This window comes from Canis aureus, chromosome 32 (assembly GCF_053574225.1).
Source record: "Canis aureus isolate CA01 chromosome 32, VMU_Caureus_v.1.0, whole genome shotgun sequence".
Lineage (NCBI taxonomy): Eukaryota > Metazoa > Chordata > Mammalia > Carnivora > Canidae > Canis > Canis aureus.
In genome coordinates this window covers 34939228-34963447 of record NC_135642.1, presented here as the reverse complement: position 1 = coordinate 34963447, position 24220 = coordinate 34939228, and the positions used below count along the sequence as shown (strand labels likewise).

The window sequence follows — 24220 nt, the reverse complement described above, 5'->3', positions numbered from 1 at the left end:
ATCCAAAATGTAGCACAGATAAAGTGACAAAAAAAAAAACAAAAAACAAAAAAAAACCAACCCAAACCTTAATAAATTAGAGACATGAAAGATAAAATGAGAAGATCTCACATACATCCAATAGAAGTTATAAATGAAATGAGGAAGGGGCAGCCCGGGTGGCTCAGCAGTTTAGCGACGCCTACCGCCCAGGTCGTGGTCCTGGAGGCCCAGGATCGAGTCCCACATCGTGCTCCCTGCATGGAGCCTGCTTCTCCCTTTGCCTGTGTCTCTGCCCACCCCCCCCCCCGTTTCTCTTGAATAAATAAATAAGATCTTAAAAAGGGGGGGGGGGATCCTGGGTGGCGCAGCGGTTTGGCGCCTGCCTTTGGCCCAGGGCTCCATCCTGGAGACCCGGGATGGAATCCCACGTCGGGCTCCCGGTGCATGGAGCCTGCTCCTCCCTCTGCCTGTGTCTCTGCCTCTCTCTCTCTCTCTCTCTGTGACTATCATAAATAAAAAAAAAAAGGGGGGGGGGGCGGGAACAGCCCAGGTGGCTCAGCGGTTTAGCACTACGTTTGGCCTGGGGCCTGCTTCTCCCTCTGCCTCTCTCTCTCTCTCTCTCTCTCTGCCTGTCATGAATAAATAAATTTAAAAAATTAAAATTAAAATTAAAAAAATGAGGGAGAGACAATATTTGTGGAAATATGGGTGAAATTTTAAAGATTTGGTTTTCTTTAATTGAAGATACCCAGCAGCCAAGCAGGAACAATAGCAATATACCCTGACCTACACATAATGGAATGAAGTTGTGGAATATCAAAGTCAAAGAGAAAAATCTTAGAACTACCAGAGAGATGATAAAGCTTATCTATAAAGACATGACTATTTATCAAACCTATAGCAGACTTCTCATGGACAACCATCAGTGCCAGAAGACCAGAATGTCACCTTCAAAGTGTGGAAGGGCAATTACCTAGACTATTAGACTCCCCTATAATCTCACTCAAGACATCTCCAGACATACAAAGATTGAGAGCTTATTTTTTACAGGTTCTTGCTGAAAGAGCTATTAAAGGATATACTCAGGAAGAAAGAAACTAAAGTCTAAAAGAAAAGCATGTCCCAAAAGCAAGTGTAAGCAAAAGAACTGGTGAACATACTGGTCAATCTATAAGTAGCTTATAGAAAGAATAACTAGCTGATCATGTATTAGGAATTAAAATTACTTAGATACAATCCCGACATTTTAGGAAAGGGAGAATTCCTCTCCACTCCCACACCAAATTTGGCTCTTATCTTAATTCCACCTAACACACAGAGCAAATAGCAGCCCAGGTTGCATGAATATTTAAATAACAGCATCTTGCTTTAAAGTCTTTTTTAGGGGTATTTTAAGAGCCCTTAAGACAGGAATGATTTTTCTGGGACCATTCTCTCTCATGGAAAGTGCCATTCTCTATTTTCCAAGATAACAGTAGATATTTTTTTTCTCACCAAAATTTAGGAAGACATGATTTCAAGAACATCTGTACTTCCCAATTTGAAACAAAAAAATTAAAAAATTTACCTGATGATTTTAGCAATGCTTGCTCTTGAGATCAGTAACTTAAAAATCCAGATTTTTTAAAAGAGGGGTATCTTTGTGCAAATATCAGCTTCTGTGTATCTGTCTCTGTGTGTGAAATTCTAGGAATGGTATTTAAATTTAAAAAAAGAAGAGGGGATCCCTGGGTGGCTCAGCAATTTAGCACCTGCCTTCAGCCCAAGGTGTGATCCTGGAGTCCGGGGATCAAATCCTGCATCAGGAGTCCGGGGATCAAATCCTGCATCAGGCTCCCTGCATGGAGCCTGCTTCTCCCTCTGCCTGTGTTTCTACCTCTCTCTTTCACTCTCTGTGTCTCTCTCATGAATAAATAAATAAAATATTTTTTAAAAAAAGAAAACACCTTTCTCTGTGCCTCTATCTTAAAACAAACTATTCCTTTGTTCCTCTGTCTGCATCTCTTTCTTGCTTTCTTTCCATTTCTTCTCCTAGTTTTTTTCCCCTCTTTATCTTATTTTCCCTCTATTTCCTGCTTTAACTTGCTAGTATCAGAAATCACTTTAAATAAAGTGTTTAAGATAATAACATGTCAATTCCTAGTTCTTCACTTCTAAGCACTGTGGATCTTGAACAAACTATTATCCCCTCTACCTTTTAGTTTCCTCATTTGTGAAGTGGGGAAATGATATCTATCACAGAGTTGTTGTCAGAATTACCTAAGATAAAGTATGTGAAATAGTTAACATAGACTTAAGTGTCCAGTAAATACTGATTTGTCTCCTCACTTGGAATAGTTTTATGATCTTTGTTCTTCATTTTGAAAGAAAATGAACAAAATATTTTCTATTTCACCCAAAAATTCTCTCTTTCTGGTTTCTTCCAAAAAGATACTTTATACCTAATATACCTGAACTTGTTTTCTTTCATTAATAATCAATGGTTTTCCCTGGATGACACTCACTACATTTCCAATCATCTCACCAGGTGACACAGGCACAGAGCACCCCCAGAACTCTCCAGTAACACACCACTTCAGTTTCAGACAACTTGTTAGGGCACCCACTGCATGGAGTACTCCAGGACCTCCCAGCCCACACCTGCTTCAGCTCCAGTTGTCCTGCCAGCGCCACCTGTGCAGAGTACCAAGGAACCCCAGTCCTTGCCTACTGCAGCTCCAGCCATCTTACTAGGCTGGCTCCAGTGCAGAGTGTCCCAGGACCACCAGGCCATGCCAGCTACAACTCCAATCAGCCAGTGAAAGCTGCCAGGCATAAATAGTCTACACAGGGAACGTCCCTACACAAGGCCATCCCATTAAGTATAAGAGAAGTAGCTATTCCATCTAATTCATAGAAACAAACACAAGAAGTCAAGCAAAATGAGGAGTCAGAGAAATATGCTACAAATGAAAAACAAGACAAAACCTCAGAAAAAGAACTAAATGAAATGGAACTCAGCCATTTTCCTAATACGGAGTTTAAAGTAATGGTCATAAAGATAGTCATTAAATTGGACAGAAGAGGGAGTAAACTCAGTGAGAACTTCAACAAAGATATAGAATATATAAAAAAAAGAATCAATCAGAGTTGGAGAATATAAAATGAAATAAAATGAAAAATACACTAGAGGGAGTCAGCAGCAGATTAGAGGATACAGAAAAATGGGTCAGCAATCTGGAAGAAAGGGTAATGGAAAACTCCCAAACAGAACAGCAAAAAGAATTTATTTATTTATTTATTTATTTATTTATTTATTTATTTATTTATTTATTCATGATAGTCACACAGAGAGAGAGAGAGGCAGAGACACAGGCAGAGGAAGAAGCAGACTCCATGCACCAGGAGCCCGACGTGGGACTCGATCCCGGGTCCAGGATCATGCCATGGGCCAAAGGCAGGTGTTAAACCACTGCGCCACCCAGGGATCCCACAAAAAAGAATTTTTAAAAATAAGGATTAGGTTAAGGGATCTCAGAAACAACATCAAGCATATAACATCCACATTATAGAGGTTCTAAAGGAGAAGAGAGAAAAATAAAAGCACAAAACTTATTTGAAAAACCAATAGCTAAAACTTCCCTAATCTGAGAAGGAAATAGACATCCAGGTCCAGGAAGCATAGAAAGCCCCAAATAAGATGAACCTAAGGAGGTCCACACCAAGACACATAATAACTACAATGTCAAAGATTAAAGATAAAGAGAGAATTTTAAAAGCAGCAAAACAGAAGCAACTAGTTACTTGCAAGGGGGAGTTCCGTAACGTTATCAGATGATTTTCAGCAAAAACTTTGCAGGCTAGAAGAGACTGGCATGACATTATTCAAAGCGCTGAAAGGAAAAATCCTACACCAAGAATACTCCACCCAGCAAGGTTATTATTGAGATTTGAAGGAGAGATAAAGAATTTTCCAAACAAAAGTTAAAGGAGTTCATCACCATTAAACCAGCTTTTTGAAAAATGTTAAAGGATTTCTTTAAGTGGAAAAGGCCATAATTAAAAGAAAATTACGAAAAGAAAAATTTCACAGGTAAAAGTAGACATACAGTAAAGGCAGTGAAACAATTACCCATAAAGTTACTATGATGGTTAAAAGACAAAAGTACTAAAATCAATTATATCTAAAAAATTAGTTAAGGAGACTCACAAAATAAAAAGATGTAAAAAAATGACAACATATACATAAAATGGGGACGGGAAGAGTAAAAACGAAGTTCTTTTAGAATGTGTTTAACTTTCAGTAACCATCAACTTAGTAGAAACTGTTATATACTTAGGATGCTGCTATATGTGAACCTCATGATAACCACAAACCAAAACCTATAACAGATACACAAAAAATAAAGAGAAAGGTAGCCAAGATAAACTAAAGAAAGTCATCAATCACAAGGAAAGAAAACAAGAGAAAAATAAAGAAACAGAAAAAAAAAAAACCCAGAAAATCAATTAACAATATAGCCATAAGTACATATCTACTGATAATTACTTTTAAATGCAAATAGGATGCCTGGGTGGTTCAGCTGTTGAGCATATGTCTTTGGCTCAGGGCATGATCCTGCGATCTTGGGATCAAGTCCCACATCAGGATCCCTGCATGGAGTCTGCTTCTCCCTCTGCCTCTGTCTCTGCCTTTCTCTCTGTTTCTCATGAATAAATAAATAAATAAATAAATAAATAAATAAATAAATAAATCTTTTTTAAAAATGCAAATAGTCTAGGGGTGAATGAGTGGCTCAGTTAGTTAAGCATCTGAGTCTTGGTTTCCTTTTTAATTTTATTTTACTTTATTTAAGACTTTATTTATTCATTCAGGAGAGACACAGAAAGAGAAAGGCAGAGACATAGGCAAGAGGGAGGAGCAGGTTCCATGCAGGAAGCCTGATGTGGGACTCGATTCCAGGACCCCAGGATCACACCCTGAGCCAAAGGCAGACGCTAAACCGCTGAGCCACCCAGGCATCCCTGAGTCTTGGTTTCCACTCAGGTCATGATCTCAGGGTTGTGAAAATGAGCCCTGTGTCAGGCTCCATGCTCAGTGTGGAGTCTGCTTGTCCCTCTTCCTCTACTCCTCCCCTCACTTGCACTCTCTCTGTCTCTAAAAATAAATAAATAAGATATTTTTTAAGAATGTAAATGGTCTAAATCCCCAATCAGAAGCCATAGTGTGTGAGGTGCCTGGGTGGTGCAGTCAGTTGAACATTCAACTCTTCGTTGCGATGTTGAGGTCCTGGGATTGAGTCCTGAGTCAGGCTTCATGCTCTGCATGGAGACTTCTTGGGCTTCCCTCTCCCTCTCTTTCTGCCTCTCTTGCCTCCTGCTCTCTGTCTCTCTATTTCTCTCTCAAGTAAATAAATAAATCTGAAGAAGAAGAAGAAGAAGAAGAAGAAGAAGAAGAAGAAGAAGAAGACGACGACGACATAGGGTGAGAATGAATGTAGAAAAACAAGACCCATCTATATACTGCCAACAAGAGACACATCTCAGATCTAAAGACACATACAAACTAAAAGTGAAGGGATGGAAAAGAGGATCCATGCATATAGAAGCAAAAAAAAAAAGGCCAGGTAGCAATATTTATATCAGACAAAATTTTTAAAACTAGTTTAAACATTTTATTTATGTATTTATTAGAGACAGCACATGTGTGCAAGAGCAGGGTGGGAGTAGAAGGGAAGGGAGAGGGAGAGAATCCCAAGCAGACTCTGTGCTGATCCCAGAGCCTCATGTGGGACTCAATCTCATGACTGTGAGATCATGACCTGAACCAAAACCAAGAGTTAGATGCTCAACTGATTGACCGCCCAGACAAATATATTTTTAAACAAAGACTGTAAAAAGAGACAAGGAAGGGCATTACATAATGATAAAGAGATGATTCCAACAAGAGGATATAGCAATTGTAAATACCTATGCACCCAATACTGGAATGTCTAAAAACATAAAGCACCAGACACAAAGAGAGAAATTAATACTAATACATTAAAAATAGAGGACTTTATGGGAGCCTGGGTAGCTCAGTTAATTAAGTGACCAACTCTTGGTTTTGGCTCAGAGCATGATCTCAGGGCGGTGAGACTGAGCTTCCTGATGGGCACGGTGCAAAGTCTGTTTCTCGTCTCTCTTTCCCTCTTCCCCTCCCCCAACACACAATCTGTCTGTATCTCAAATAAATGCATCTTTAAAAAATAAATAAAAATAGAGGACTTTAACACCTCACTTACACATTTGGATAAATCATCCAGACAGAAAATTAGTAAGAAACCAGTGGCTTTGAATGACACATTAGACTAGATGGATATAACAGATATATACAGAACATTCCATCCAAAAACAGAAGAATATGTATTTTTTCAAGTGCATATGGAACATTCTCTAGAATAAATCACATGTTAAGCCACAAAACAAGTCTCAAAAAACTTAAGAAGACTATAACCATATCAAGCCTCTTCTGACCACAACAGTAAGAAACTACAAATTAATTACAAGAAAAAAAAAACTGGAAAAAAAAACTAAAAAATATAGAGGCTAAAAAATATGCTACTAAACAACTATTAGGTCAACTAAGAACTCAAAGGAGAAATCCAAAAAATACCTTGAAACAAATGAAAATACAATGGTCCAAAATCTTTGCAATACAGCAAAAGCAGTTCTTTATTTTTTAGGATTTTATTTACTTATTTTTTAAAAAGATTTTATTTAGTCACAAGAGACACACAGAGAGAGGCAGAGACACAGGTAGAGGGAGAAGCAGGCTCCTCACAGGGAGCCCGACGTGGGACTCAATCCCAGACCCTCGGGGATCATTCCCTGAGCCAAAGGCAGATGCTCAACCACTGAGCCACCCAGACATCCCTTTATTTACTTATTTGAGAGAGAGTGAGAGGCCAAGCATGAGAAGGGGAACCGACAGAAGAGGGAGAAGCAGACTCCCCACTGATCAGGGAGCCCAACTCGGCCCTCAATTCTAGGACCCTGGGGTCATGGCCTGAGCCAAAGGCAGATGCTTCACCAACTATGCCACCCAGGCACCCCAGCAAAAGTAGTTCTAAGCAGGAAATTTATAGCAATACAAGCCTACCTCAAGAAACAAACAAAATAATCTCAAAGAAACAATTCAAACTTATACTTAAAAGACTAGAACAAAAAGAACAAACCCTGAAGTTAGTAGAAGGAAGGAAATAATAAATATCAGAAGAGAAATAAATGACTGAGAGACTAAAAACAATAGAAAATTGTCAATGAAACCAAGAGCTAAGTTTTTGAAAAGATAAATAAAACTGATAAACCTTTAGCCAGATTCATCAAGAAAAAGAGAGAGGACTCAAGTAAAATCAGAAAGAAATAGGATAAATAATTCAAACCACAGAAATACAAAGATTGTATTTACAAATTTACAAATCTTTATTACAAATTTACAAAAATTGTAAAAGATTACTACGAAAAATTATAGGCCAACAAACTGGACAACTTAGAAGGAATGGAAAAATTCCTAAAAACATACAATCTTCCTTTTTGGGGGGTGGTGTCTTTTTTTTTTTTTTAGTTCAATTAATTAACATATAGCGTATTAGTAGTTTCAGACATAAAGTTCAGTGATTCATCAGTCTTATAGAACATTCAACGCTCATTCCATCAGGTGCTCTCCTTAATGCTTGTCACCCAGTAAACCCATCCTCCATCCCCTCCCCTTCAAGACTCTGTTTGTTTCCTATGCTTAAGAGTCTTTTATGGTTTGTCTCCCTCTCTGATTTCATCTTGTTTTATTTTTCTTGGGTTTGTTCTTTTAGTAACCAGAATCATGCTGTATGTATTGTTCATTGGTGTGCTTGTTGGAGATGTTCTCAGCTTAGCACATTCCTTTTATCCATTATATCTTCCACAGAATTAGTATCACTATTTGGGTTGTTTCATTCTGCTCTTAAAATTATGCCTACTTTTGTGCACAAACTTGAGCACAGGGGCTGGAATTTGAGGGGAAGAGTGTCAATTTGAATCCTTGTCAATCTGAGGTGAAGGCGTTCACTTGGCATCAAGCAGGTGGCCAGCAATGCATGCTGATGCAGGCAGGAGGACAACTGGACTGTGGATTTGGGACCCATAGGCCGATGGCATCATGGCATTGCATGTGACAGGGATGTGGCTGGTTTTGCTCCTGGTCATGAATTCTTTTAACTTTTGTTTTTCTGGGAGAACTCTATCTTTCCTATTCTGAATGAAAGCCTTACTGGATAGAATATTCTTAGTTGCAGATTTTTTCCTTTTAGCACTTTGAATATATCATGCTACTCTCTTCTGGCCTGCAAAATTTCTGTTGAAAAAATCTACTGATAGCCTTATGAGGTTTCCCTTTTATGTAACTGCTTTCCTTTCTCTTGCTGCTTTTAAAATTCTGCTCTCATTCTGTGTATTGTTTTTTCCCTCTCATCTGCTCAGATTGATTACTTTCCATTACTCTGTCCTGCAGGTTGCTGATCCGTTCTTCTCCTTCTTCTTGTTTGCTATTTATTCCAGGTGATCTATTTTTAATTTCATTTAGTGAGCTCATGATCTCTCATTGGTTTTTTTTTTTTTTAGGTCTCCTATCTTTTTGTGGAGGGTCACATGGAAGTCCTTCACTCCTTTGTTAATTCTAGAGAATACCTTTATGAGCATTACTTTAAATTCACTATCAAATATACTACTTATCTCCATTTTATTTAGGTCTCTTGCTATGATTTTGTTGTGCTCTTTCATTTGAGACATATTCCTCTGTCTCTTCATTTTGTCTATTGCTGGGTCTGTTTCTATGTGTTAGGAAAGTCAGCTTTGTCTCCCGCACTTGAAAGTAGTGGCTTTATGAAGAAAAGGTCCTGTTGTGCCCCATAGTGCAATGTCTCCTTTTCACCAGAAAATGATGCTTCAGGGGTGTCTCCTATGTGTGTTGCTACAGGAGTATCCTACTGTTGTGGCTGTACTGTGTTTGCCTTCAGTCCAGTCTGCGATGGCTCTCTGCCTGTTGTGGGAAAAGTCTGGTACCTGTGGTGTTAGAGGCCAGTCTCAGGTCACCTTGGGCTTGAGTTGAGTCAGACCAGGTGTTTGCCAGAGATGAAGTAGCACCAAACCACAAGGAACTTTCCCTGTGTTGTCTTCTGAGAAGCTTTTATTGGTGGGTGAGGCATGCAATCAGACCAGTTGCCTGCCCCCAGCCACTGCTGGGGTGGCAATCAGACTGGTGTGTGATTATCACCCCCTCTCCCTGGAGTAGGATTCACTTTGGGGTGTGTTGGCCCTTGTCTGGGCTGCTTGCACACTGCCAGGCTTGTGGCACTGCTTTGATGGGATCTTGCCAAGAGTATATCAGATGGGGTAGATCCACTTTGCTGTGGCCTCTTGTCTATGTCTGGCTGTGGAGAGTCTGTTCTGCCAGGCTTTGGGTGGCTTCTGGGTTATTTATGCTGATGTGGGTGTTCTCTAGGTGGCCATGCCGCACGAAGTGAGCCCAGGGTTCTCCTATTCCGCCATCTTCCCAGCCACCTCTGCTTAAAACATACAGTCTTCTAAAACTGAATCATAAAGAGATAGAAAATTGAACAGACCAATTACTAGTAACAAAATTGAGTCAGCAATCAAAAAACTCCCAACAAATAAAGTCCAGGTTTCATGGGTGAATTCCAACAACATTTAACAAAAAGTTAACACCTATCATCAAACTCTTCCAAAACATTGAAAAGGAAGGAACGCTTACAAGCTCATTCTAAGAGGACATCATTACCCTGACACCAAAACCAGACAAAGACACTACAAAAATAGAAAACTACAGGCTAGTATTTCCAATGAACATAGATGTGAAACTTTCCACTCAATATTAGAAAGCCAAATGCAACAGTAGATTAAAGGATCATTCACCGTGATCAAATGGAATTATTCCATCCATAGGCAAGGATGTTTCCATATCCACCAATCAAACATGATACACTACGTTAACAAAATAAAGCATAAAAACTATATGATCTCAATAGATATAGGAAAAACATTTTACGAAATTCGACATCTGTTAATGATAAAACTCTCAACAAGGTGAATTTATAGGGAAAATACATCAACGTTTTAAAGGCCATAAATGAAAAACCCACAGTTAACATCATATTCAGTGGAAAAGAGCTAAAAGCTTTTCCTCTAAGATCAGGAAAAAGACAAGGATGTCTTTTCTCCCCACTTTTATGTGACATAGTATTGGAAATCCTAATCACAGTAATCAGACAAGAAAAAGAAATAAAAGCCATGCAAATTGGTAAGAAATAAATAAAACCATCATAATTTGCAGATGGTGTGATATTATACATAGAAAAACTCTAAAGACTCCACAAAAAACTACTACAACTAATAAGTGAATTCCTCAAGACACAAGATACAAAAATCTATTGCATTTTTATACAGTAATAATGAAGTAGGAGGAAGAGCAATTAAGAAAACAATTCCATTTACAATTGCATCAAAAAGAATAACATACCTAGGAACAAACTTAACCATGGAGGTGACAGATCTGTACTCTGAAAAGTATAAAATACTAATAAAAGAAACTAAAAATGATGCAAATAGAAAAATATACCATGTTCATGGGTTGGGAGAATATTGATAAAATGTCCACACTACCCAAAGCATTCTATAGACTCAATACAATCTCAATCAAAATGCCAATAAGTATTTTTCAAAGAACTAGAACAAATAATTCTAAAATTTCTTTGGAAGCAGAAAAGACCCTGAATAGCCAAAGTAATCTTGAGAAAGAAGAACACAAATGAAGGTATCATGTTTCCTAATTTCAAACTATACTACAAAGCTATAATAATCAAAGCAGTATGATATTGGTACAAAAACAGATACATAGATCAATAGAATAGGATAGAGAGCCCAGAATAAACCCACATTCATATGATCAATTCATCTACAATAAAGGCGAGGACATACGATGGAGAAAAGATAGTCTCTTCAATAAATGATGCTGGGAAAACCAGACAGCTACATGCAAAAGAATGAAACTGGATCACTTTCTTTCACCACATGCAAAAATAAATTCAAAATAGATTAAAGACCTAAATATGAGACCTGAAACCACAAAACTCCTGGAAGAAAACATAGACCATAATCTCTTAGACATAGCCTTAGCAACAGATTTATGGATATGTCTCCTCAAGCAAGGGGAAACAACAGCAAAAATAAAATAAAATATTGGGAATACACCAAAATAAAAAGCTTTTGCAGCACAAAGGAAACTACCAACAAAATAAAAAGGCAAGGGTGCCAGGGTGATACAGTCAGTAACTGACTCTTAGTTTCAACTCAGGCCGTGATCAGGGTTTCAAGATTGAGCCCAGTGCCAGGCTCTGCACTCAGTGAGAAGTCTGCCTGGAATTCTCTCTCTCTCCCCCCCATACATGCACACTCTCTCTCTCACTTTATTTTTTTTTAAGATTTTATTTATTTATTCATGAGAGACCCAGAGAGAGAGAAAGAGAGGAAGAGAGAGAGAGAGAGAGAGGCAGAGACACAGGCAGAGTGAGAAGCAGGCTCCATGCAAGGAGCCTGACATGGGACTCGATCCCGGGTCTTCAGGATCACGCCCGGGGCTGAAGGTGGAGCTAAACCCCTGAGCCACCCAGGCTGCCCTCTCTCTCACTTTAAAATAAATAAATCTTTTTTAAAAATGAAAAGGTAACCTACTGAAGGGAGAAAATACTTTCAAACAATACATCCAATAAGCAATTATATCAAAAGTATATTAAGAATTTATACAACACAGAAGAAATCAACAAATAATGGGAAAAAATGGACAGAGGATCTACATAGACATTTTTCCAAAGAAGACATACAGGTAGCAAATAGACACATGAAAAGATGTTCAATCACCAATCATCAGGGAAATACAAATCAAAACCATAATAAGATATCACCTTAAACCTGTCAGAATGGCTAATATCAAAAAGACAAGAGAGCAGCCCGGGTGGCTCAGCAGTTTAGCACTGCCTTCAGCCCAGGGCCTGATCCTGGGGACCCGAGATGGAGTCCCACGTCAGGCTTCCTGCATGGAGCCTGATTCTCCCTCTGCCTGTGTCTCTGCCTCTCTCTCTCTCTGTGTCTCTCATGAATAAATAAATAAAATCTTAAAAAAAAAAAGACAAGAAATAACAAATGTTGGTGAGGATGTGGAGAAAAGGGAACATTCTTACATTGTTGATGGAAATGTATGGTGCAACCACTGTGGGAAATACTATGGAGTTTCCTCAAAAAATTAAAAATAGAAATACCATACAATCCAGTAATTCCACTACTGGGTATTTACCCAAAGAAAACAAAACACTAATTGAAAAAGATATACGCACCCCTATGTTTATTGCAGCATTATTTACAAGAGTCAAGATATGAAAGCAACCCAAGTGTCCATTGATAGAGGAATGGATAAAGAAGATGTGGTACACACACACACACACACACACACACACACATAATATTATTAGTGGAATATTATTCAGCCATTAAATAAATGAGACCTTGCCATTGTGACAAAATGGACGGACCTAGAGGGTATGATACTAAGTGAAATAGTCAGACAAATAAAGACAAATACCATATGATTTCATTTATATGTGGGATCTAAAAAACAAAATAAACGAACAAACAAAAACATAAACAGACCTATAAATACAGAGGGCAAACTGGTGGTTGTCAGACGGCAGGGGGGTGAGGATGGGCCAAATGGGTGAAGGGCAGTGGAAGGTATAGCCTTCCAGTTATGAAATGAATAAGTCATGGAGATGAAAGGTACAGGATAGGGAATATAATCAATGGTATTATTACAGCGTGTATGGTGACAGATGGTATCTATACTTACAAGCATAGCATAGCATACAGAGTTGTCTAATCACTATGTTGTACACCTGAAGCTGTGTAACATTGTGTGTTAAAATTTATTTTTAAGTAAATAATGTTCAAACTTGAAAGCCCAAAAGATGAGTTAGGAGCTTTCCAGGAGAAATGCGAGGGAAATAGAAAAACATAGTTTAGAGAAAACTTGCATATTCTTTTAGCATTAACATTTTCTAAAATATCACTATTATTAGTTCCTTAAAGGGAAAAATTATTTGCCTTAAAATTTTAATTGAACAATTTGTGGTTAGAAAGGAATAAAGAAATGTGAAAATGGGTTTTCTGAGAAAGTTCCTCTCTCCAATAAACTTAGCCTCTGTTCATGTAGGTTTGTTTGAATTTATATATATGTTAGAGTCTCTTTTGCACTAGGCCTTCTCTTTGGAAAATCTAACTTTCAATTTTACTGATACTTACATTTATTTACCAAATTACACACCAAAGCAAAATACAGTCACAATAGGATTTTCACCATCTGAGGTTGGTGCCCATTGCTTTAATTGCATTTGACTTGCAAGTTACTTGATGGCCTATGCCTTCTACTTCTTTCAAACATATAGGGGGTGTTGATAAATGCATTAGACGTTTTCGCCACTAATGTTTTCTGTTTCTATGAGTTCGAGGTTTTTTTAGATTGCACATATAAATGGAAGACAGTATTTATCTTTTTCTGCCTGACTTGTTTCACTTAGCATAATGCCCTCATGGTCCATCCATGTTTTCACAAATGGCAGGATTTCCTTCCTTTTTATAATTGTTGAATTTTTTGATGGAAAACTATTTCCCACCCATCAGTGTTTCCCAAATTGTGTTCCACAGAATCATTAGTACCTATGAGGCAATAAGAGAGATCAAATCAGGGATGCCTGGGTGGCTCAGTGGTTGAGCGTCTGCCTTTGGCTCAAGGTATGATCCCTGGGTCTGGGATCAAGTCTCATATCAGGCTTCCTGCAAGGAGCCTGCTTCTCCCTCTGCCTATGTCTCTGCCTCCTGTCTTTCTGTGTCTCTCACGAATAAATAAATTTAAAAAAACAAAGAGAAAGAGATCAAAGCATCTTCATTTTGAAGATTCATGGCGCACACTAACCTATTAAAGGCAATTCTTCAAGCAATTTCTATGAGCAACTTTGTGTTTTCCATCATTCGTTGTCCATACCCATTTTTCATGTAACATCTATTAAAATCCTGCACAACACCCAAGCAAACTCTTTTAGAAAATGCTAGAGAGATGGATGGGCTTCTACACACTTCAAGCAATTTTCCATAAATATAACTTTTTTCAACAAAGATATGAGTTATATAGCATCCAAATACAAGTATATTTTTTGTCATAGGCCTGAAGAATTTTAATTTGGTGTTCTGGATCATCTGGGTTTTGACTGTTTCATTCTATTTTTTTTTTAAATGTGGCTATCAAAGAATAGTCAAAGGATGCTAGCTGATTGCACCAGAGTACGATCACAAAGACAAATCACACACGCTCTTCCACTAGTGTGGGAGATTAGGAATTTTTTACAACGTGCTGTGAGGGCCCAGTGAGATTACCCATGTGAAAGTGCAGTCTATACCAGAGCAGCTTGGACTGGTTAAAAAAAAAAAATTGCCCTTGGAATACTGGCAACTGTGAGAGTGAAAGTGAGGGGGGCATCCTATTAATCTAAACAGAAATAATCATCACTGCCCAATTGGGTAGGGGGAATGATTTGAGCACTGACCCAACTAGAATACGATTTTTCTTTCCAAAGGAATTTTAGAGTCCATAAAACACTCAGATCAGATATCCCAGGCCGGGATATAGGAACAAGTTGGAAGGAGGAAAGAAAACACGACTTCACAGGGTTGTTACAACAGCACAGTAAATGTACAATAAATGTTAGCTATTATCAGAGAGCTGTAAATACTGCTTGAGAAAAATATACCCAAGTACATAATGAAAAGTACAAATGCCCCCTTATGGTATTAAAAGCAGGCAAAATACCCTCAAAATTAAAAGAAAAAATATGCCTAGGAACCATACCATAAAAATATTAAACAAAATAAGATGACAGAACTAAAACTATACTTAATAATTAACATGAATAAGATTAATGGAGAGAAAAATACTCAAGCTGATCCAAAAAAATAATACACAAAAGCCACATCTAAAACCAGAAATTGATAAAACCCAATGTAGGTGACACTGGGGGCAAAGATGTCCTTAAATCTAGTGTTGATGAGAAAATAACTCATAACATTTCTGGAAGGAATTTGGCCTTATTGTATCAAAATGTAAAATGTACGCACCATTGTATTAAGCTGGTCCACTTCTAGAAATTAGTTTGAGGAGAAAATTGTACAAAGGCAAAATGCTGAACACAGGATGTTTATCATTGTGTACTTTATGTCATCAAAAAATGCAAACAACCTAACTGTCTGACAATAGAAGCCTGGCTGAGTAAATCATGGCTTATAAATATCCTGGTTAGCAAGCATTAATAATCACAGTGTCACTCTACAGTTTTTGACTTGGAAATCTATCCATTGCAAATTCTGAGTGAAAATAGCAACTACAGAATAACATGTGAATTATGATCCCATGTATGTGAAACTCTAGAGATGTCTGAAGATTATTATGGGTGTTGTTCTTGATGGTGGGATTTGGGGAATGATTTTTATTTCCTGCTTTGTACTTTATCTTGGGTAAAAATATCAGTCATGAGAATTTCCATTTTTGTGTATGCATCTAAAAGCCTGTAAGCCTTTAAAGCCACTGGCTCAGCCTCATAAGACCCCAGATGCCTGTATGCTTCACTCCTATATCACTCTCACTGATAAGCTTTAGGAAGGGGAAAACAGCGGATTGCTGTCAGGAAAGCTATGCTCCAGACAGGCTTCCTGCCTGGAGAGATCAACAGGGACTTCTCATGTAGACCCAGCCACCATGTCACCTCTAGGGAAAGTATTTATTTATTAGATTTATTTGCTTATTTTTAAATAGATTTTTATTTATTTATTCATGAGAGACACACAGAGAGAGGTAGAGACATAGGCAGAGGGAGAAGCAGGCTCCCTGCAGGGAGCTTTATTTAATTATTTTAGAGAGAGAGAGAGAGAGAATACCGGGCGGGAGGGGGTAGGTGTCAGAGGGAGAAAATAAACTCCCCAACGAGCGTGGAGCCCATGGAGCTCAATCTCGTGACTCTGAGACCATGATTTGAGCCCAAATCAAGAGTCTGATGCCTAACTAACTGAGCCACCCAGGTGCCCCTCTAGGGCAAGTATTTATTTATTTTTATTTTTTATTTATTTATTTTGAAGTATTTTATTGTTTTATTCATGAGAGACAGAAATTGAGACAGAGAGAGAGAGGCACAGCCACAGGCAGAGGGAGAAACAGGCTCCATGCAGGGGAGCCCGACGTGGGACTCGATCCCGGGACCCCAGGATCACACCCTGGGCTGAAGATGGTGCTAAACCGCTGAGCCACCTGGGCTGCCCTACAGCAAGTATTTAAAGTAACTGTTAGGACCAAGGTTGAGAAGTTTAGTGAATGCAGAAGTTTAGTGAATGCACCCTTCTCTATTTTTTTATTTGTTGGTATGTTTTTTGGCTTATAAAAATGTTTTGGCTCCTACAACAGGGCAAGTGAGGAATTCCCCCTATTAGAAGGGTACAGTGACTAATTTCAGGGACTTCTGAGACTGCTGTGTGTATTGGGCAGCTGCACAGGTGGCTGCCCGCAGCAGCAAGACAGGGTAAGCCTACTGCTTTGATTTATTGTCTGACTCTTTTAAAAACAGCTTCAGAAAAAAAAAATAGTAAAATAAAAAAAAATAAAAAATAAAAAGCTTCAGTTTTGTAAAAACAAAAACAACAAAACAAAACAACCCAGAAACAGCCAAGCTCTTTTGTAAAGGCTACAGTGGTCAGCAGTGTCAGGGTACATATGATAAGGACCGAGAAGGGTTAGTGGATGAAGCAACAGGGAGGTAGCGAGTGACCTGGTCAAGAACAGCATAGTTGTGGTCGGGTGGGGAGTTGACCTTAAGAGAGAGGGAGAAGAGAGGAAGTAGAGAGAGTGAGTCTAGGCAACTATTTCTGAAAGTCTGGTCATGCTGAGAAGGCAGGACATAGAGCACAAATGATCAAAGGGAGAAATGGGGAGGCAGGAAGAGAAATTTGATCTTTTGTTGTTTTTGTTTGTTTTCAGACTGAAAAAGGAGCTTGTAGATAAGAAGTAGATGATTCAGCAGAGAAAGGGGATGCTCATAATGGGAGTGTCTGGAAAAAAGGGGAAGGGAATGAAAACCAGAGCACCAGGAAAGGAGCTGGCCTTACACAGAATGATGAATGTTGTAACTGGGGAAACAGGAAGAGCCACACAGAGATCAAATGGAGAGCTGCCTCTCCAGTGAGGATAGTGACCGAAATAAAGATGGCCCTGCAGGAGCCAGTGCCACTATTTTTAAGAGGGTAGTACTGCTTTTACCTTAAAGTTTTGATCTGGGCTCACTTATCCTGCTCTACTCTAAAATGGAAAAGGTGTCTGTGATGGAAATGTTCATTATCTTGACCGTGATGCTTTCATGGGCATATACACACATTCAAACTCATCAAATTGTACATTTTATTTTTTTTAAACAATGCAACTCAAGTATTTATTTATTTATTTATTTATTTGAGAGAGCGTGAGAGAGAGAGGAAGAGGGGGGTTGGGGCGGAGGAGCAGGGTAAGAGGCAGAAGGAGAAGCAGAGTCCCCACTGAGCAAGGAACCCGATGTGAAGCAGATGCTCCACTAACTGAGCCACCCAGGCACCCCAAATTGTACACTTTAAATAGTACAATTTGGGCAGCCTGGGTGGCTCAGTGGTTTAGCACCGCCTTCAGCCCAGAGCATGATCCTGGAGACCTGGGATCGAGTCCTACATCGGGCTCCCTGCATGGAGCCTGCTTCTCCCTCTGCCTGTGTCTCTGCCTCTCTCTCTCTCTCTCTGTGTCTGTCATGAATAAAATCTTTAAAAAAAATAAGTAAATAGGGATCCCTGGGTGGCGCAGCAGTTTGGCGCCTGCCTCTGGCCCAGGGCGCAATCCTGGGGACCCAAGATCGAGTCCCACGTCGGGCTCCCGGTGCATGGAGCCTGCTTCTCCCTCTGCCTATGTCTCTGCCTCTCTCTCTGTGTGTGACTATCATAAAAAAAAAAAAAGTAAATAGTACAATTTATGGTATATTAATTATACTCAATAAAGCTGCATTTTTTTTTTTTTTTAGTCTTAAACTGGCATATGCCTCAGTCAACACGGGGTGTGGTTGCACATGACAAAATGGGAAATGGTTTTCCTGAGTTTTAGTTCTATGGTTCTGTTTTTCCTGATCTTTTCTCAGATGGCAGAGGTCTTTATTTTCAGGAGTTAGACGAAAACAAATAATTTTAGGCATGAAGATATAGGCAAGCAGATGTGCAAAGTGTAGACTAAGATCCCGAACTGCTGAAATGTTCTTGGTGCCTGGGTAAGCAAGCATTTACAGCCGGGGCCAGAGAACAAAATGAGATAGCAGGACAAAAGCATTTCTTCATAATCATTCGGCAAAGATTACAGTTGCTGCCTTTCAGAGAGCAGAGTTTTGTTACCCGTTTTTGTGAACTGGTCAATGCCAGGACAGATATCACATCGCTGGCTGACCGGAGAGGGGCAGGGAAGAGAATTAAGAAGAGGCTTCTTTGTACCAAAGGCAGGTCTGAGGACTTTTCTGCAGCCTGGGACAGAGTGAGCATTGGCCCCTGAACCATGGTGAGACTGTTGACTCCTGTATTATGTCTTCAGTGTAACAGGGCAACTAGGAGTTTGGTTTGTTTTTTTTGTTTTTACTTTTTTTTCCCCTTTCTTTCTGGGTCTCTGTTTTCTCATCTACAAAATCGAATAGTCTTTGCCTTGCCTGCTTCTCAGAATAAAAGTGTAAGATCCCAATGAAAACATCAAAAAAGTAAAAGGAGCTGTGAATGTGAGCCCTTAGTGCCACTGCAATAATTTGGCAACACAGCTGGTATTCTGGTGTTCTCTGGTTTGTGGAAAGGTGACACATCCCCTGGGCCTCACCTCTCCCAGGTACTTGTGGCTTGTTTTGTTGATTGAGTATACCAGTCAATGATTCCTGCCTTCTGACCATCCCCCTTACCTATCATAAAAGCACCATAAGGTAGACATAATTGGCCTCTTCTTACAGGTGTATAAAAAGAGGTATAGAGAGGTTAAGTATCTTTCCTTGGGTTATAAGCTAATAACACAGAGGAGGTAGGATTAGAACCCAGGACTCAAACACCAATGTCTCTTCTCCTACTTCTCTCTGCTATTTTTAAAAATGCTAGTATAAATGCTAGTGTCTCCAGTGTAGCAGTCATTAGTCACACGTGGCTATTTAAATTTAAATCAACCAAAATTAAACAAAGTAAGAATTTCAATTTCTCACCAGCCACCTTTCAAGGGCTCAACAGCCATGTGTCATGATTATATGGGACGGTGCAGATGTAAAATATTTCCATCATCACGGAAAGTTCTAATGGACAGTGCTGGTGACATATTACTGTCATGCATCAGGAAGATACCGTTAGACAAATGCAATACTTACCTTTACCTGATTCTGCTTCTCTTTCATCTTTATTGTCTAATTTTGAATATTCTTTCTAGCCTCCTTCAGCATTCCACCTGAGTACCTGGAGGGCATGCCTGTCGCTGGCCCACTGGCTCTGCAGGGCACCCCGCCCACAGGGCAGATACCAAGATTGTGCTCAAGACTGATGCCTACACTCTGCCCAAGCCCAGGGGGGCGGCAGCTCGGAAGCAATCTGCAGCAACAGCACCAGGGTGGGAAGTGAACAGCCTGGTTCTGCAAATCTGCTGTATTTTTGCCAGATCTGTCAAAAGTAGACAGAAGCAGAAAGGATAAAGGGACAAAGTAAGAAGTGAGGCGAGGGGACGAGAGTAATAAGGCTAAAGACGCTAAAAATGTGGTGATCCAATTGTCTTCTTCTAGTTTTTCCAGGCACGAAAGTTGACCCTGCAAATCCACAAAGGAGAGAGACTTCATGTGCCATTCCCACAGTGGGAGGAATTTCAGAACCACTCACTCTCTTAAAACACCCACCAGGGATGAATTTATAATCCTGGATCAGATTGTGTGTTAAAACTATATCCTCCTGATGACGAATACTCTAGAATAAGTGGTGGAATCAGGTGTTGCTTCAAAGAAGGAGAAAAAAGAGAAGAAGAGGAAAAAGAAATGAGAGAGAAAAAAAAAAGAAAAAGGCCATTGGTGATCCTCTCCTCACCTGTTCCTATGCATACCTCCTCCTTTGTCCTCACGCTGGATATTTAGAAGCCCCCACTCTGATACTTACCCTGCCCCAGGAATCCTATATAGTCACAGGAGTTCCTTGAGGACCCGTAAAACTTTTGGCATTCATTCTGACATCACACCACTCTAGGCCACAAACTTTCCACCCCATCTAAATGTAACATGTTTGACCTGCATGGCTTTTCTGGCTATGTTTCTCCAACTCTTTGTGTAATTTAGGAAGTAGCACCTTCAGAACATTATAAAACACTTCTTAAGTAATTTGGAGGTACTCTTTTGCAAGACCTGGCCTCACCCCTGTGAGTATTATATTAAAATACTGCTTCTGAGCTCTTGGTCTTTAATTTGAAACTTTTGTAGCTTCTTCAGCACTTTCTTCCCAGAAAGAGCCTGTGGCCTTGCTCCAAACAATACTACTTGTCTTCTTCTAAGTATCCAGAGTTGTTTTGGTTTCCTACAACTGAACTGTCACTCCTGAACTGCTGTTGGCAAGGCCTGCTGTGAGGAAAACAGGACTCAGCCTCTGTGATACCACATACAGGGCCAAGGAGCCTGGAAATCACTTGGAGGACAGACTAGGTGAAAAGCGACAGGACTTCCTGTGACTCCTGGTCCTACCCTATTGGGACACAAATGACACTGGAGGCCTGTGCTTATAGTTTCTCAAGGGCCTGGCACTTTGCTCTGTTGTCCCAGTGACTCACGGGATAATTTCCCAGACCTTCAAACTGGGTCAACAAGCTTTGTTTGTCTAGAGAGCTCCCCTGGGAGGCCACTCTAAGAAAAGCAAGCTGAATGGGGATGTTTGGCCAGGTGATTCTTTTTGCTGGCTTTTAGCCTGAGGAAATATTACCAGTATTTGGGCCAGGAGTTTGGAGAATTAAAAACTGCTCTGCAGCTGGGCTGGATCAACATACACCAGTGTTATGAGTTAAGTGTTAACTACACTTCTAATGGTGGTTCTCACCATTAGAAAATCTTAGGAAGGCCCTAAACAAAGATGTCTACTTCTTACAGATAAAAAAAACAACAACATCTAGTCATAGAAGCTTCCAGTAACTCTGAATATGCTCTGATCAAATTTCTTTCTTTAGTAAACGATGGAGTCAGCCTGAGTCAGTATTTCTCAAATTTGAGAAGTCACAGATCCTGAATCTGAGAATTCAAGGGCCTGAATTTTTAGAACTTAGAATTAAAAGTTTCTCATAGCAGCATTATTCATAATGGCCAGAAAGTAGGAACAAAACCAAATATCCATAGCTTGATGAATGGGATACAATGAAAAAAATCAGCCACGAAAAGGAATGAAGTGGTGATATACGGCACAACAGATGAAATCTTGAAAATGTGCTAAATGAAAGAAGGCACACAAGAGGTCACATATTGTATGGTTCCGTTTATACACAATGTCCAGAATATGCAAAGTAGACAGAAAGTAGATTATTAGTTGTCAGGGGCTGGAGGGAGAGGGAAATAGGTAATGACTGCTAATGGGGATGGGGATTTTTTTCGGGGGGTAATGAAAATGTTCTGGAAGTATATAGTGATGGTCATTGTACAATCTGTGCATATACTAAAAACCACTGAATTGCAGATTAAGAGGATGAGTTTTATGGTATGCCAATTATATCTCAACCAAAAGTTACATGATATTATTTTAGTTGGCTACTGGGTACCAAGATAAATACTTTGTGTGGGACAGTGAATCCTTGTCTCCAGATTCACTTATGCAGTGGCTAGCCAGATGGTCTAGAAAGCATTTATGTTAACTCTGGATGATCATGGGACATCTAAAATTTAAAATATTCACAGGTAACTTCTAGACCCCAATAATTCATCGGTGGAAACTCCAAGGTCCACAAACCCTGGTTTTTTGAAACACTGACCCAGATAATCTCACAGGATTTGTAACTCTTTTACATGATGTGTGATGAGGACTTTTCAATAAGGTGCTTTCCAAAGACAATGTCTAACCAGGGACACCTTGGGATTTGCTTGTGTCAGACTACTCCATCTATACTCCAGGTAGTAGACCAAACATGTGATCTATGAGGATGGAATGTATAAGCTCCAGGATGAGATGAAAATGGAGTTCAATATCAGGTAATCTAATGTGGAAAATCCTCTGAGGAAGGCCTCCCACTGTAGTCTCACTTGGGCCACAGATTTACCACCCCTGATTTAAACACTATGACCTTCCATAGAGGGTCCCTAGCAATGGAATAAAGATGAATGCTACTAACTCATATCAGAGGGGAAGGCCAGTGGGCATTTATGAGAGTAAGGGGGTTTTCCTACACAGGCTGTTTGGGCATGGGCAAAAGTGAAGAATTTTAGGGTGTGGTTCATGGTTGGCCCTTCTACTTATTTAGCTGGAGGGCAATTCTCTCGGGCTCATTGACCTTTTGTTTCCTCACTGAGATAAAAAAATCAAACTATCCCACCTCTTGGAGCCATTGTTCAGATGAGTTTGGTTCATCAAACCTTTATGGAGCACCTCTTCTCCATTTGTTAGACAGTGAGCTGCTGCTGGAAAGAAACCTGTGTGGCCTCTGCCTTCAGGGAGCCAATAACCTAGCAGGGGAGACTATTATATTGAGTGTTATGGGAAGAAACTTCAGGTTTAGAGGACTTTGATAACTCGAGTGCTAGAAAAATATATGATAACAATGTATCTTGACTATCTAATATGCATAAATAGTTGGTCTGATTCCTGGCTCTGGGTATTTGTCTAATAATATTTTTGTAGAATTAAGCATTCACCTGGGTATTGACTGAACTCACCATCTCCCATAAGGACATTTCCTATTGTGCCCACTAGGTGTCTTATTATTATTATTATTATTATTATTTAAAGATTTTTCTATTCATGAGAGACACAGAGAGAGAGGCAGAGACACAGGCAGAGGGAGAAGCAGGCTCCATGTACGGAGCCCGACGTGGGACTTGATCCTGGAGACCCGGGCCGAAGGCAGTCGCCAAACCGCTGAGCCACCCAGGGATCCCCTAGGTGTCTCATTATTTTGCAAGAAAATGGAATAGCACAGTTGTTTCCACCTGTGTCAGGAGTGCGCTATAGACATCCAGCTCATTTAGCTAAAATCTCAACCCCTTGGTAGCAACCATTGTATAAAATGCCCACAGTGTAGCTGCCTTTCATTTGAGAAGAAATAATGGAAGAAGATGTCTTTGGGGATTCTCGTTCTCATCCACCATATATGTACAAAGTACTGTCCTAAAAAAGAAGAACTAGGAAGATGAAGTAGGAATTCTCCCACAAAATGGATACTAAGACCTATGGGCTACATCATGCATCCCTACTGGTTTCCTGAGCTAGAGGTTAGCTGTCACCTGCATGGGAGCTGACACCCCCAAACCACACTGTATTATCTGTGTGCCCAGGGAGGTGTGTTCTTCCCCATTAATTGGTGTCAAAGAAGTCATTTTCACAATAAAATCCAGGGTCTGGGGCAGCCTGGGTGGCTCAGCGGTTTAGCGCCACCTTCAGCCCAGGGTGTGATACTGGAGGCCCCAGGATGGAGTCCCACATCAGGCCTCCTGGCATGGAGCCTACTTCTCCCTCTGCCTGTCTCTCTCTCTCTCTCTCATTCTCGCTCTTGTTCTCTCTCTCTCTCTGTGTGTCTCATAAATAAATAAATAATCTTAAAAAAAATCCAGGGTCTCTTCCTGCACTGGGAATTTCAAGTTTGTAAATGATATACAAGTGCTTATTCCAATATTTTTCCCCTTTTTTGTCCATGACTTTTCTTTCAATGGCCTATGGCAGAACACTTTGCCTATGAGTGACGTCAGAGAGAAGGCACTAGATAACAAACAAGAGAAGAATGCCTTCACAATCTATTGCAACTTAAAGAGCTCATCTCATCAGGCTTTCACATCCACTAATGGGAGTATAAATGGATATAACCTTTCTGCAATGCAATTTGGCAATATCTACCAAG

General features: G+C 39.8%; 2 long non-coding RNA genes across 6 annotated transcripts in view; one reads left to right on the top strand and one right to left on the bottom strand.

Moving 5' to 3' along the window:
- The window catches only part of LOC144303410 (uncharacterized), a 71187-nt gene that overhangs the window by 19559 nt on the left and 27408 nt on the right, over nucleotides 1-24220 (bottom strand). For 3 of the 5 annotated variants that reach the window (XR_013370473.1, XR_013370471.1, XR_013370475.1), the window contains one exon: nucleotides 7400-9566. The exons of the other annotated variants lie outside the window; for them this stretch is intronic. This is a non-coding gene — a long non-coding RNA (uncharacterized LOC144303410). Of the gene's footprint in view, nucleotides 1-7399; nucleotides 9567-24220 lie in introns of those variants that run through there. 5 annotated transcript variants of the gene reach the window in all.
- LOC144302883 (uncharacterized) lies at nucleotides 18494-20587 on the top strand. Its single transcript, XR_013369882.1, has 2 exons — nucleotides 18494-18697; nucleotides 19592-20587. It is a non-coding gene; the product is annotated as an uncharacterized LOC144302883 (long non-coding RNA).